Genomic DNA, 15,782 nt, shown 5'->3' on the forward strand with positions numbered 1-15,782 from the left:
TGTGCAGGGAGGCAGAGGGAGTGAGCTCCACGGACTTCTCCTGAGAGGGGCGCTGGTTGGTAGTACACCTGAGTGGAAGCCCCCAGTGGACAGGAGGTCACAGTTAAGGTCAGGTGATCTCTGGTGATTTCCATGGTGCCCATGAAATTGGTGTCATTGTAGGGCACCCACACATGAGGTACCAAGCAGAGCAAGGCTGTGGACCACGTGTTCAGGTCCTCCCCGATCCCTGTACTTCAGACACTTGAGTTGAACTTCACACACTGCCCCCTGAGTGATGGGTATGAACATGAACTTGCTTCCTGACCCACCCCCCACTCTGTCCAGGTGGAGGTTCCAGCAATGACCCCAGAGACTCAAGATCACCATCCCTATGGCTGGCCTGAGCTGTCGTTCACAGGCAGGCTACACAGTCAGGCCTGTCTCTGTGTGACCAGCACCCCTTCCTGAAGGACCCCTGGGAGGCATATGGACACACACATCTTAGTCTGGGGACATGTGCCACTGAAACCCAGAACACCACTGCTGAGCAGCAGACAGCATGACTGTGGTGTGCCCTGACTTGTGTTCCCAGGATTCCATAAACAGTGGCAGGGAACATGTTCACCTGACACCCACAGTGACCAACAGGAGGAGGGAGGGAGCCTCGGACGAGGGAGATGCCAGGACCCTGGTGGACAGCAGTGGAAATCCCTGAGGCAGAAGGAAATGGAAAATCAAGAGATAGGGCCTCAGCTGGTATGTGGCCCAGCACCTCTGCCCTGACTTGCCCTCACACACAGAAAGGGACCTGGCCTGACCCTGTGTTGTCACCCAGGTTGGCTGCAGGGCCAGGTAGGGAAAGCAGTGCTCTAGAACCTGACTGGCCTCCCCTCCCCCACCTAACTGACCTGCCCTATTATTAGGTCCCCTGTTGCCCTTAGCGACAGAACTCTGCAGGGCTCTGAGAAGGAGGGCCTGCTGCCTGCTGCTGGACTCATGTGTCAGCTGATCCTGGAGCACCTGTGGGGGCTCTCCTGGCGATTGCTGAGAGCTGGGGATACCTATCAGGACTCGGACCCTGGCAGGTTGTGTGCAGACGCTCCATGGAGTCCCCTGGAGAAAGCTGGTGGGTTTTGTGAAGATGCTTTTCATGATAAGGACAGAATGGAATTCATGGTGCACTGAGGCTCAGGGCAGAAGCTGTTCTGCCCACCAAGAAGTACCTGGAAACCGTGGTAACACTGTGGAATAAATGACTCAAACGGATGACACCGGCAAGCCACCTGCAGGGGAAGCCAGTCCTCCCAGCCTACAAAGCCTGAGATTGGCAGCGGTGGCCACACACCTGATGCTATCCCCTCAGATCACTCTGGGCCTTCTTGAAAAGGGATTGGGGGGGGCCATCCTCCTACACTTCCCAAGGCCGCTGATGAGAAACCTACCCACAGGGCATCACAGAAGGATGGAGAACAACCTGGGAAGAAAATGATGGATGACGGGAAAGGAAACACTGCTTTTCCAGGCGGAGCAGAAGTCCTTGCCCAGGACACGGCAAGATGCAGGCAGAAGCTGAGGGAAAAGGAGGAGGGGAAGGAAGGACTGTTGAGGTTGAACACACATGTGGAGCAGGCCCTGAAAGAGGGAGTCAGCCGACTACTGTCAGTCACTGAGACCCTGCTCCAGGCCGTCTGTGCACTTGCGTCCCTGAGACATCGCCTGAATGGCGTGAGCCTGAAAGTCAAGCAGAAGCGGGAAGCAGGAAACTGCCAACACCCTGTCCCCGGGTCAGAAGTGGCACCGAAGGCTGACATGCACGATGCTGACTCCCCTGTGTCCCCTCAAAGTCCTGAGAGAGCCAGATCATTGAGGGAACAAAAGCAAGTGAATGAAGAGCTGAGAAAACAAACAGCCGCCCTCCAGGCAGAGGAATTATCTCTGAGGTATGGAATCCTACATCTGGAAAGTCAACTACTTCAGCTGAAGCTCCGGAATCTGCTTGAACTACATCAAGAATGTACCATGCAACTTGAGAGCCAAATCGCTCAGGAGGAAAAGAGGTGTGCAGAAATTGAGAAGAAACTGATTAAGTGAAGAAACCCCTGAATCCTCAGCTCCCCCCCAGGAAGGAAGAAGGTGTCACCGTGTGGGCCCAGGGGGCAGCAGGGGTGACCTGCAGGTGTGACTCAGCTCACGGCAGCCGGGTCCTGACCACCCACAGCCATGGCACAGCTCTGCAGGTGTTTCTGTCTTTAAGCTAATTTTGATTTCTCTCTTTTAGGTTTAGCTACTGTTATTTAACTGATAAGACACCGAGTGTCTTTATCCAAGTAAGCATAGCATTATAATCTTAAGAGTATTTTTCAAATGAAGTTTCATTTAATCAAAAAAAAATCCTTCTGATTAATGTGATCTAACCTTAAACAGGAACAGCACAGGAGATTTAAATAAGAATAAAGAAAGGAAAAATCTGAATCAGAACAGTTATCACTATGGAGAATATTAAGAATGAAGTAATGTAGTTAAGATTGAAGTAATGTAACCTCAAAATTATTTTACAATTAAGAAAATGGTCAAAGATGGAAAAATACGCAAAGTAAAAAAAAAACTAGGAAACAAAAAAAGACCTAGAAGTAAAATAAATACAAAGCAGAAAAGTAATCAGCAAGTAAATGCACATAAAAAGCTAAACAAAGAAATTCACTGTCGTCAGTCACACCACAGTAGCTGAAGTTACTGGTAATACAGATCACTTTAAAAACTGTTTATAAAGAAAAAAAGTTGCTTAAGACCATTTCAGTTTAACTTTTATTTTTCTTGTTGCCTGTCCTTCTGCTGACTCTGATGTCCTTGGGTCTCAGTCTCCCACTGAAGTGGTTCATCAATGGCGTGAAATTTTTCCTGACAGCTCATTCCTGAGAGGAATTCTGGCACCAGCTGTTGCAACAATACTTTTTCACTTTGCTAAAATTGCACTTGGCAAGTTTATAGACTATATAACAGATTACATTAGAGACTCAATTCTCGAAATGTCTACTCACTTCAGGACACAAGTATTTTAAAGTCACTGTCTTACCCATGTATATAAGAAATGTGTAAACTGTTTGATTCATAGTAATGCAGATTTGTTCCCAGAGTATTTTACAGTTTATCTACTCTTTTTAGCCTCCTCCAGTCTCAGCTTGTTTTCTGAGTACCCTTCCCTGGTTTATCAGCATCATTCATTACTGCTTTTAGCCTCTTTCCTTCTTTGAAAAGAAATCCAAATCTGGCTGCAAAAAATCTAGGTTGAAATCCCATTCCGCCACTTGTGCAATCTTGGGAAATAACTTAAACTGTCTAAGGTCCTGTCACCTGGTTTGTAATATGGCAACATCTCTCTCTCACCTGCCTACTTACAGACTTGTAGTAAGGATCACACAAGTATGTGAGAAATGTCAAAGTTTATTTTAAGTGTAAAGCCTGAATCAAGTGTGAATATATAGTATTGTTTCATTGCTATAATAACATCTCATTTGGTTAACATAATTAAACTGTTCCTTAACAGAATAAACTTGCATTAACATACACATTTGAAAAATGTTTGGAGGTAAAACTGTGTTTTTATTTGGTCATCAGAATTTTGGGCAAGTGTATCAATTAGCTGTTGCTACTTTTAATTTATTCTAATTTTTGGCAGGTATAGCAATTAGCTGTTGCTATATAACCCCCTAACCATCCCCCGCCCCCCCCACACACAAATTCCCAATGACATACTGAGACAGGGACCATGGGTGTAGTCAGAGTAGGGTGAGGGCCTCTGGAAAAGACCTCTACCAAAACTCCATATTAAACAATTAAACAAAGACAGAGTCACATTAATTCCCTAAAGTAAAATATCAAACTAGGAATATAAGCATTCTTCAGTGAAGATTAATTAAAACTAAAAAGTCAGGAATAACCTGGCCTGGAATGTTTGAACATCCCCCAGATAAAAAAATACCTCAGCACAACCCATGTCTTGTTTGTGTCAATTAAATGAGACCATTGTAAAATTTACTTTAGCCCGCTAAAAAGCCCAGTTGATCTTTAACTTTACCCAGATGCTGTTTTTCCTCCTCCAGCCCTAATCAAGTCAATAACTTGATGGCTCACCTTGAAAGCAAAAACAAGCAGCCTTAACTGATATACTCCCAAACCAAGGAACTACTACTCTGAGAAAGGATCAAAGCCGTAAATTCCTTATGTTAACTCTGCAAAATAGTCTGGAACACTGAGAAACTTAGTGTCTCTTCAAAGATAAACATTTAGAGACCATCTGGTGGATCTGCATCCCTAGCTCTTTGTCTCTCAACCGCCTATAAAACCCCTAGACACTGCACCACCACAGGCTCTCTTGTCCCCTCCTGGCTCACACCAGGAGCTCTGTCTGTCCTCTCAGTGTATCTCTCAATAAAATCTCCCTGGCTCTCCTACCTTGACGGTTTGCTAAATTCATTCTTCGACTCTGCCAACAAGAACCCTGGCATCAATACTACAGGCAAACATTTATTTAGCTTACATGTCTGAGGGGTTAACGGTGGCTTGGCCGTTCTTGGCTGGGCTCAGCTGAGATCTTTGTCTGCTGTGCTCCGTGCTCTGTATGCCTCTTCCTCTGTTCCTGAGACCAGCATGCTAGTCCAAGCACATACTTTTCAAGGTAATGACAGAGGCACTAGAGACGAAGCAGAAACACAGACTCATGAAGGCCCAGACTTGGATCTGCCACACTATTATTCCTGTCCTTTTTTATCAACCAAAACAAGTTACATCGCTGAACTCAGTGTCAAGGAGTGGGGAAATATACAGTTCATCCTCATCATTTATGGTAGTTATGGTTTGTAACACTGCCATGAACACTGAGTTAATAAATACTGAACCACTGCTCCCAGGGGACATACAGGTTAAGTTCTTGCAAGTTTCTGGTCACGTTTTTACCGACAGATCAATACATAACCTTGTTGTATGTGTGTTTCTGTTTGAAAACACCTCACTTAATATACATTGTTGGTTCATTAACATTGAATTCACTGCCAACAATACGATAATCTGCACCTGAAGGAACCTATCTAAGATGTATTTTCTCTGTAACACACATCACAGCTTTTTGGTCTTGAGAACTGCTGGTCAGCACATCAGCACTGTGCTTCGGGCCATAGATACAATGAAAGCACCAATAAAAATGCAAAAACTGTGGCACTAAACAAACTACAGAAAGGAAACTTGTGTCCAGCATGAAACCCGAAACACAGAAGAAGAGTATTTATTGCCTGTTTTGTCTCATCTTGGAACTGTTTTTTGCCACTCCATGCATGTCTGCAAATGACTGTAACAGGAATATGAATATTGATTTGGGGGTTTCAAATAAATGTTAGCAAGTAGGTAAATCTAAAACACAGAATCCATGAATAATGAGGATCGACACTCCTTTGCCTCTGAGTGGAAAGAACTGCAATGTTAAATGGCGAAGGATATGGATAAAGCAAGAGTTAAAATATTGGGGCCAATAATACAGAATCTTAGGCCCCATCTCAGACCTATTAAACTGAAATCTGCATTTAAGAGTCCCCAGGTATTTGTATGCACATTCCAGTTTGATAAGTTCTGCCCTTGATAACATAGTAGGTACATCCATGTCACAGGGTAAAAGTTAAACCCTACAAACATTAGAGACCTACTACATTAATAAAGCTTTTATGGACCCAAAGATCTGATTGTACTGGGACACTTTGTTGAGGTGAAGGTTAAGTTACCTTGCGATTCCTGTTCACAGGGAAGAGGCAGGGCACTTGGAGGGCCCCGTTAGCTTTTGTAGGCAACATATGCCACATTTGGGAGTAAGGTTACAACACATGTACTGGGTGACATGGATGGCTGACAGTTTGAGTGGGTCGCCGAGCAAGAGAGCACTCTACAGTAAGTCCATGCTGGCATTCGAGCTGCCGTGCCGTTTGGTCCTGTGTCTTGGCAGACCCAAGTAAGGCAGGGTGGACAAGGATGATGTGTGGATGAAGCCCAGATATCTTGACCAGCTTGTCCCTGCTTCTCTCTAGCATCGCCTCTAACCACTGCCTTTCAATCTTGCAGTCTCTGCAGCCACACTGCACAATTTCCCTTCTTCAGAGCACCCTCTCTGCCTGGCTGACGTCTACCATCTTCTCAGGGTTCACTCCAGCTGTCCACCTTCTCCAGGAAGCCTTCTGCACACTCCCTTCCCCCTTTGGCTGCACTTCTCTGTAGTTCCACCACACCTCATGCTACCATCGTCACATACCTTATCTCACTTAATTGTGATTCTTCCTTCTTTTGTCCGCTGCTTCTACTGTATAACGAGCTCGCTTTGTGTATACAACACTTAGTGCAGTATCTGATTCGTAATAGGTACTTGACATGCTTTGCCAAATGGAACTAAGATACATAGATACGCTCTTCCACTCCCACCCCACACGCTGTGCAATAGCAGACAAGGCCGACATACCACTTCTGTGCCTTACAGGGAAGTTCCTGGGGCACCACTCACAGGCGTCCTCCAGCCAGTCCGCTGCTGAATGAGGGCAGCGACCCGACCTCCCTCTCAGCATAGGAGTCAGCGGCGCGCCCCCTAGCGCCTCCGGCGGACGCTGCAGGCACTGCAGGGCGCCGGCGAGCGTGCAGTCCCAGACCCGCGCGTGGCGCAGGCGTGACACAAGCGCTCGGCTCGGGGAGGAAGAGCCCAAGCGTGAGGGGCGCGGGCTGTGGATTCAGATTCTTTGTCCTTTGGGAGTTTCCCTATTCCTTTCCTTAACGACTGTATCTTACATGAAGACCTGACGTGCTGCTCTGCAGGGAGCGAGAAGGGGGCTGGAGCGCCGTCAGGCTCCTCCTCGTCCCTCAGCTCCCCCCCCCGGCAGCCGGCGGGTTAGACGGTCCCGGGTCGGGCCCGCTGGAGCGGCGGCGGCGGCGGCGGTCAGAGCCGGAGCGGGGCCGGAGCCGCGGCCATGGAGGGCCCGCGCTGGCTGCCGCTGGAGGCCAACCCCGAGGTGAGCGCGCCGCGGACCTCGGCCTGGGGCCGCGCGGGGCGGAGGGAAGCGGGCCGGCCCGGGGCGGTCTGTCTCTAAACCGTGTTCTGTGTTCGCTTGCAGGTCACCAACCAGGTGAGTGTGGTGTCGGCCGCTCGGGACCCCGGACCCCCGCCCGCCTCCGTCTGTGCGCTCCCCGGGGGTCGGGGGTTCGTTCCCTGAGGGCCCCCCTTGCTGTGTTTCTGGGGGCGGGCCGCTCTGGCGTCCGCGTCCCTCCTACCTGGCTCCTGCCCCCGGCTGCCTCGGCCCCTCCTCGGGTCCCAGTCCCCCGTGATGACGTTTCCGGAGGGTTTCGGGGTCCGAGATTTGAGGGACGTTTGCCCTGTGCTCCTATTCCTCTTCCCTCTAAATGCTGGTAGTGCGGATTCCACGGCTTCCCCACCCCGTACCTCCTGGGTGACTAATTTGCCTCCATCACCTGCCTCCCAGCCTTGTGAACTCGCCCACCCAGTCCCTGTAATTTTATCCACCGCCTGCGCTGTGAAATCACCTTCCAATCATCCTCTCTTGCCCCATGAAGGCACCTCTCTTCCCCGCCACGCCCCTTTCTCTTCTAGTCTCTTAAAACTGGAATTTAGTTGGTTTTATGCCCCAGAAAACTCAGTATAATCGTTCCCACGCCATTCTTTGCCACCTACAACCATTAACGTCCGTCTGGGTATCGGAGTCGAAAGTTTGGGGAACATGTCCCAGCCACTCTGATTAAAAGAACAAGTGCTGCCAGGTACAAACATTTGATTTGCTCAGGTGTGTTTTTCTTGTCCTGTTTTCATTCTAAACAGCTTGTTTACTTTTTACTCCCTTTTTTGTTCATCATATGACATACTATCCCCCAACACTCAAATAATCTTTTTTCCTGTCATCAAGGAATAACAATTCGTCAGTTATTTAACTCCGTTTTCTGTTTTCAAAGCCTGTAAAAAATTCCTCATATATAGAAGTAGATAGAAATATTTTAATGTTGGCAGCAAATCCTTCATCTTCTTATTCAGTTTATTATATGCTTTTAAAATGACTATTATTCTCCCAGCTCTTGTCTGTTTAGTAATCTGGAAATATACAAAGTTCAAAATCTAGCATATATCTTAATGTTATTCTTCACGTGGTGCTTCTAATCTATATTGATTTCCTTTTGTTTTCCCGCCTTTCAAATTTGCTGTTCATTTTTTCCCTAAAACATTTGACCCCTATGCAAAAGACAGAAAAATCTTCAGTTTGAAGAAGTCAGTATTTGCAACTTCTGGTTTAGTGTCATAGGAAAGACATATTTCTCTCACACTTAATGTGAAACTATTTTTACACCTTTTGAAAAATCAGTTTACCATAATCTGAGCTCAGTTCTTGTCCATTGATCTGTGTGTTTGTTATTTTACCCTACTGTTTTGATTACTGTAGTTTTTTTTTTTTGGTATCATTAATCTACAATCACATGAGGAACATTATGTTTACTAGGCTCTTCCCTTCACCAAGTCCCCCCACAAACCCCATTACAGTCACTGTCCATCAGTGTAGTAAGATACTGTAGAATCACTACTTGTATTCTCTGTGTTGCAGAGCCCTCCCTGTGCCTCCCCGCCGTATTAGTAACGTCCCCTTTCTTTTTCTCCCCACTTATCCCTCCCATCCCGCCCATCCTCCCCTTTGGTAGCTGTTAGTCCATTCTTGGGTTCTATGATTCTGCTGCTGTTTTGTTCCTTCAGTTTTTTATTTGTTCTTATACTCCACATATGAGTGAAATCATTTGATACTTGTCTTTCTCTGCCTGGCTTATTTCACTGAGCATAATACCCTCTAGCTCCATCCTTGTTGTTGCAAATGATAGGATTTCTTTTCTTCTTATCACTGAATAATATTCCATTGTGTATATGTACCACATCTTCTTTATCCATACATCTACTGATAGACACTTAGGTTGCTTCCATTTCTTGGCTATTGTAAATAGTGCAGCGATAAACATAGGGGTGCATCTGTCTTTCTCAAACTGGGCTGCTGTATTCTTAGGGTAAATTCCTAGAAGTGGAATTCCTGCATAAAATGGTATTTCTATTTTGAGCTTTTTGATGAACCTCCATATTGCTTTCCACAATGGTTGAACTAATTTACTTTCCTACCAGCAGTGTAGTATGGTTCCCCTTTCTCCACAACCTCGCCAACATTTGTTGTTGTTTGTTTTTTGGATTGTGGTGATCCTCACTGGTGTGAGGTGGTATCTCATTGTGGTTCTAATTTGCATTTATCTGATGACTAGCGATGTGGAGCATCTTTTCATGTGTCCAAACAGTTCTTTGGAGACCTGTTCAACTCCTCTGTCCATTTTTTAATTGGATTATTTGCTTTTTGTTTGTTGAGGTGTGTGAGTTCTTTATATATTTTGGATGTCAACCCTTTATTGGATCTGTCATTTATGAATATATTCTCCCATACTGTAGTATGCCTTTTTGTTCTATTGATGGTGTCCTTTGCTGTACAGAAACTTTTCAGCTTGATATAGTCCCACTTGTTCATTTTTGCTTTTGTTTCCCTTGCCCAGGGAGATGTGTTCATTGAGAAATCACTCACGTTTATGTCCAAGAGATTTTTGCATATGTTTTTTTCTAAGAATTTTATGGTTTCATGACTTATATTCAGGTCTTTGATCCATTTTGAATTTACTTTTGTGTATGGGGTTAGACACTGATTCAGGTTCATTCTCTTACATGTATCTGTCCAGTTTTGCTAACACCAACTGTTGAAGAGGCTGTCACTTCCCCATTGTATGTCCATGGCTCCTTTATCGAATATTAATTGACCATATATGTTTGGGTTAATGTCTGGAGAATCTATTCTGTTCCACTGGTCTGTGGCTCTGTTCTTGTGCCAGTACCAAATTGTCTTGATTATTGTGACTTTGTAGTAGAACTTGAAGTTGGGGAGCAAGATCCCCCCCACTTTATTCTTCCTTCTCATATTTGCTTTGGCTGTTCAGCATCTTAGGTGGTTCCATATGAATTTTTGAATTACGTGTTCCAGTTCGTTGAAGAATGCTTTTGGTAATTTGATAAGGATTGCATTGAATCTGTAGATTGCTTTGTGCAGGATGGCCATTTTGACATTAATTCTTCCTAGCCAAGAGCATGGGATGAGTTTTCATTTGTTAGTGTCCTCTTTAATTTCTCTTAAGAGTATCTTGTAGTTTTCAGGGTATGGGTCTTTCACTTCCTTAGTTAGGTTTATTCCTAGGTATTTTATTCTTTTTGATGCAATTGTGAATAGAATTGTTTTCCTGGTTTCTCTTTCTATTAGTTCATTGTTAGTGTATAGCAAAGCCACACATTTCTGTGTATCAATTTTGTATTCTGCAACTTTGCTGAATTCCAATAACAGTTCTAGTAGTTTTGGAGAGGGGAAGGGTCTTTAGGGTTGTTTTATGTACAATATCATGTCATCTGTAAACAGGGACAGTTTGACTTCTTCTTTAACAATCTGGATTTCTTGTGTTTCTTTGTTTTGTCTGATTGCCATAGCTAGGACCTCCAGTACTATGTTGAATAAAAGTGGGGAGAGTGGGCATCCCCGTTTTGTTCCCCATCTTAGAGGAAATGCTTTCAGCTTCTCACTGTTCAGTATGATGTTGGCTGTGGGTTTATCATATATGGCCTTTATTATGTTGAGGTACTTGCCCTCTATGCCCATTTTGTTGAGAGCTTTTATCATAAATGGATGTTGAATTTTGTCGAACGCTTTTTCCTCATCTATGGAGATGATCATGTGGTTTTTGTCCTTTGTGTTGATGTGGTGGTTGATGTTGATGAATTTTCAAATGTTGTACCATCCTTGCATCCCTGGGATGAATCCCACTCGGTCATGGTGTATGATCCTCTTGATGTATTTTTGAATTTGGTTTGCTAATATTTTGTTGAGTATTTTTGAATCTATGTTCATCAGGGATATTGGTCTGTAATTTTCTTTTTTGGTGGGGTCTTTGCCTGGTTTTGGTATTAGAGTGATGCCGGCTTCATAGAATGAGATTGGAAGTATCCCTCCTCTTCTTTTTTTGGAAAACTTTAAGGAGAATCGTTATTATGTCTTCTCTGTATATCTGGTAAAATTCAATGGTGAATCCATCTGGCCGAGGGGTTTTTTTCTTGGGTGGTTTTTTTGATTACTGATTCAATTTCTTTGTTGGTAATTGGTCTGTTTAGATTTTCTGTTTCTTCCTTGGTCAGTCTTAGAAGGTTCTATTTTTCTAGGAAGTTGTCCATTTCTTCTAGGTTTTCCAGTTTGTTAGCATATATATTTTCATAGTATTCTCTAATAATTTTTTGTATTTCTTTGGGGTCCATAGTGATTTTTCCTTTCTCATTTCTGATTCTGTTGATGTGTGTAGATACTCTTTTTCTCTTAATAAGTCTGGCTAGTGGCTTATCTATTTTGCTTATTTTCTCAAAGAACCAGCTCTTGGTTTCATTGATTTTTTTCTATTGTTTTATTCTCCTCAATTTTATTTATTTCTTCTCTGATCTTTGTTATGTCCCTCCTTCTGCTGACTTTGGGCCTCATTTGTTCTTCTTTATCCATTCTTGATAATTGTGACTTTGGACTATTCATTTGGGATTGTTCTTACTTCTTTAAATAGGCCTGAATTGCTGTATGCTTTCCTCTTAGAACTGCGTTTGCTGTGTCCCACAGAAGTTGGGGTTTTGTACTGTTGTTGTCATTTGTCTCCATATATTGCTTGATCTCTATTTTAATTTGGTATTGATTCTTTGATTATTTAGGAGCATGTTGTTAAGCCTACATGTGTTTGTGAGCCTTTTTGTTTTCTTTGTATAACTTATTTCTAGTTTTATGCCTTTGTGTTCTGAGAAGTTGGTTGGCAGGATTTAAATCTTTTTGAATTTACTGAGGCTCTTTTTGTGGCCTAGTGTGTGGTCTATTCTGGAAAATGTTCCATATGCACTTGAGAAGAATGTGTATCCTGTTGCTTTTGGGTGTAGAGTTCTGTAGATGTCTGTTAGGTCCATCTGTTCTAGTGTTTTGTTCAGTGCCTCTGTGTCCTTACTTATTTTCTGTCTGGTGGATCTGTCCTTTGGAGTGAGTGGTGTGTTGAATTCTCCTACAACAAATGCATTGCATTCTATTTCTTCCTTTAATTCTGTTAGTATTTGTTTCACATATGTTGGTGCTCCTGTATTGAGTGCATATATATATATTTATAATAGTTATATCCTCTTGTTGGACAGACCCCTTATCATTGTGTGATGTCCTTCTTTATCTTTTGTTACTTTCTTTATTTTGAAGTCTATTTTGTCTGATACAAGTACTGCAACACCTGCTTTTTTCTCCGTATTGTTTGCATGAAATATCTTTTTCTGTCTCTTGACTTTTAATCTGTGTATGTCTTTGGTTTTGAGGTGAGTCTCTTGTAAGCAGCATATAGACGGGTCTTGCTTTTTATCCATTCTGTTACTCTGTGTCTTTTGATTGGTGTGTTCAGTCCATTTAAATTTAGGGTGATAATTGAAAGATATGTACTTACTGACATTGCAGGCTTTAGATTTGTGGTTCCCAAAGGTTCAAGGGCAGCTTCTTTACTATCTAACTTTCTATCTTAACTGGCTTATTAAGCTGTAATAAACACAGTCTGATGATACTTTATTTCTCTCTCTTCTTATTCCTCCCCCTCAGTTCTTTATATGTTAGGTGTTTTATTCTGTACTCTTTTGCATTTCCTTTGCTTTTGTAGGTAGTTGATTTTGTTTTTTGAGTTTAGTTAGTATTTAGTTGGTCTGATTTCTTTGCTGTGATTTTATTTTCTTTATTGACATCTATTTAGCCTTAGGAGTACTTCCATCTAGAGCAGACCCTTTAAAATATCCTACAGAGGTGGTTTATGGGAGGCAAATTCCCTCAACTTTTGCTTGTCTGGGAATTGTATAATCCCTCATTCATATTTAAATGATAATTGTGCTGGATACAGTATTCTTGGTTCAAGACTTTTGTTTCATTGCATTAAATATATCATGCCATTCTCTTCTGGCCTGTACAGTTTCTGTTGAGAAGTCTGATGATAGCCTGATGGGTTTTCCTTTGTAGGTGACATTTTTTCTCTCTCTGGCTGCTTTTAATACTCTGTCTTTGACCTTCATCTTTGCCTTTTTAATTATTATATGTCTTGGTGTTGTCTTCCTTGTGTTCCTTGTGTTGGGCGTTCTGTGGGCTTCTGTGGTCTGAGAGACTATTTCCTTCCCCAGTTTGGGGGAAGTTTTTCAGCAATTATTTTTCAAAAACACTTTCTATCCCTTTTTCTCCCTCTTCTTCTTCTTCTGGTACCCCTATAATGAGAATATTCTTCTGTTTTGATTTGTCACACACTTCTCTTAATATTCTTTCATTCCTGGAGATTCTTTTATCTCTCTCTGCCTTAGCTTCTTTGTGTTCCTGTTCTCTGATTTCTATTCCATTAACAACCTCTTGCACCTCATCCAGTCAGCTCTTAAGTCCTTCCAGAGATTGTTTTATTTCTGTATTCTCCCTCACAACTTTATCCTTTAGCTCTTGCATATTTCTCTTCAGGTCCATCAGCATGGTTATGACCTTTATTTTAAATTCTTTTTCAAGAAGATTGGTTAAATATATCTCCCCAGGCCCTCTCTCTGGGGTTGTCTGGGTAATTCTGAATTGGACCAAATTCTTCTGCCTTTTCATGGCAATAGAGGTAGTTGTAGGCAGGTAGCGCATATGTCAGCTGAAAGAGCAATGTCCTTTCCTGCTTTCTGGTCGCCTTGCCCTTCTCCGCTGCCTGTGTCGGTTACCCGCACCCCTGGTGCTGCCTCCGGATTAATCCCCTAAGCTGCCGGGTGTGGGGTTACCATCAGGGTAGCCCAGAACTCTCCGGGGAGTGGCAGGCATGCTGGGTGTGCTCTCCTACAAGAACGGCGCCCTTTCATGCCCCACCTGGCATCCTCTACCTGCGCCAAACAACTGCACGTCAGCGGCCCTTTCCAGGTGCTCCGCCACTGCACATGCATGCACGACTACTCTCCAGGTGCTGCGCCACTTCGGGCATGTGCGCGACTGCTCCCAGGCTGCTCGGCTGCTGTGGCAGGACCACACCATTGGGGGAATGACTGGCAGCCTGTTTATTTCTGTGAGGGGCTTCAGGGCTATGTAGCCTCCCAGGGGGCTGGGATGCCTGATGTTCCCCTTGATTCCCAGCAGCTGGGCTGGGTTTGCTGGGATGCTTCCGTCCAGCTGTGAAGCCCCTGTCCCTTTAAGATTTTCAAAAAGCACTTGCTTTTCTTTTGTCTCAGGGGAGCGGCTGGGGGACCCACTCGCAGATTTTACTTTTCCATTTCTCTAATATCCAGCACACCATGCAATGCGTATCTGCACTCCCAGTGCAGATTACTACAGCTGGGTACTTAGCAGTCCTGCACTTGCACTCCCTCCCCTTTCTGACTCCTTTCTTCCCTCTGAGCAGTTGGGGTCGGGGGAGCACTCGGGTCCCACTAGCCTGCAGCTTGTATCTTACCTCTTCATGAGATGCTGAGTTCTCACAGATGTAGATGTAGCCTGGCTGTTGTACTGTATCCTCTGTTCTCTCTTTTAGGAATAGTTGTATTTGTTGCATTTTCAAAAGTATATATTATATGGTTTTGGGAGGAGATTTCTGCTCTCCTACTCATGCCGCCATCTTGGATCCTCCCCACCAAGGCACTTTTTTATTTTTAAATTTCAGATATTGTTAGACCAGTATATACTGTAATGTGTTCTTGATGTAAGGTGTAGTGATGCATTTTTTAGAATGTTTTTTTTGTTTGTTTCCTCTGCTCCTTTTTTTCTTTCATCTAAAACTTATTTTGTGATGGTGTACTTTTTAAAATCTCAACACATTTATTAAAAATTTATTGTGAAATTGACATCATTCTCATTTTTTAATTTTTCTCTCAGCAGTAGATGAGAGTCTTACATTTTATTTTTCTATGAAATCTTAAAGAGTTTAAAACACCAATTTTTTGTTATGGTTGTTTTTCCAGATATGAGAGTCAGTGAAATCGATTAGGTTTTGTTGTGTAGTAGAGGTCAGGAAACCAGCAGTTTACTTCTTATATCAAGCATTTTCTGGTGTTCCCCCAAGTCGCTTGGACTTTTTTGCCTTTGTATACTCTTTACTCATTGATATAATTAGTGATATCTAACTATCTGTCTGTCTGTCTGTCTATCTATCTATCTATCTATCTATCTATCTTTATGTAAGTAAGTGTGCTTGAAATGAATTTTACATGTCAACCAACCCAACCATATGTGTTTGGTGAAGTCCTGGCTTATTATCTTCAATCCCAAATTAATGAATTTTGATAAAAGGAGTTTTGCTTAATATATATTGCATTTTAAACGTCTGTAAATTGATATAAATAAATTATCTCATCCCACCCTATTTGTGGAAAACCTGCTTTTCTTCATTCTTATAGAATATCAATATTTGTACCTTTCATTCCCTTTTATGTATCAGATACACAGTACATACATTTTGATTATTTCCCTGTTAAAAGTATACTGTTTTGTTTTTCCCACCTTTTCCCAGTTTCTCAAACAATTAGGTTTACATCCTAACTGGCATTTTGTTGATGTATATGGAATGGATCCTGAATTGGCTTGGTACCAAGACCTATGTGTGCAGTATTACTTCTCTTCCCTATAACAGAAAAGGTTTTATAGGGAAGAGAATAATACATTGATTATCTT

The 15,782-nt window shown here is 43.1% G+C and overlaps 1 protein-coding gene across 6 annotated transcripts in view; it reads left to right on the forward strand.

Moving 5' to 3' along the window:
- The first annotated feature begins 6,508 nt into the window (after nt 1-6,508).
- Nucleotides 6,509-15,782, forward strand: part of LOC108397109 (ubiquitin carboxyl-terminal hydrolase isozyme L3-like) — a 211,672-nt gene continuing 202,398 nt past the window's right edge. The window contains exon 1 of one of the 6 annotated variants that reach the window (XM_073212535.1): nt 6,509-7,016. The gene's annotated coding sequence lies outside the window, so the exon portion shown is untranslated. Of the gene's footprint in view, nt 7,017-7,113; nt 7,131-15,782 lie in introns of those variants that run through there. The other 5 variants (XM_073212533.1, XM_073212532.1, XR_012121051.1 and 2 more) reach the window with 5 other exon arrangements.

This window comes from Manis javanica, chromosome 9 (assembly GCF_040802235.1).
Source record: "Manis javanica isolate MJ-LG chromosome 9, MJ_LKY, whole genome shotgun sequence".
NCBI classification, from domain to species: Eukaryota; Metazoa; Chordata; class Mammalia; order Pholidota; family Manidae; genus Manis; species Manis javanica.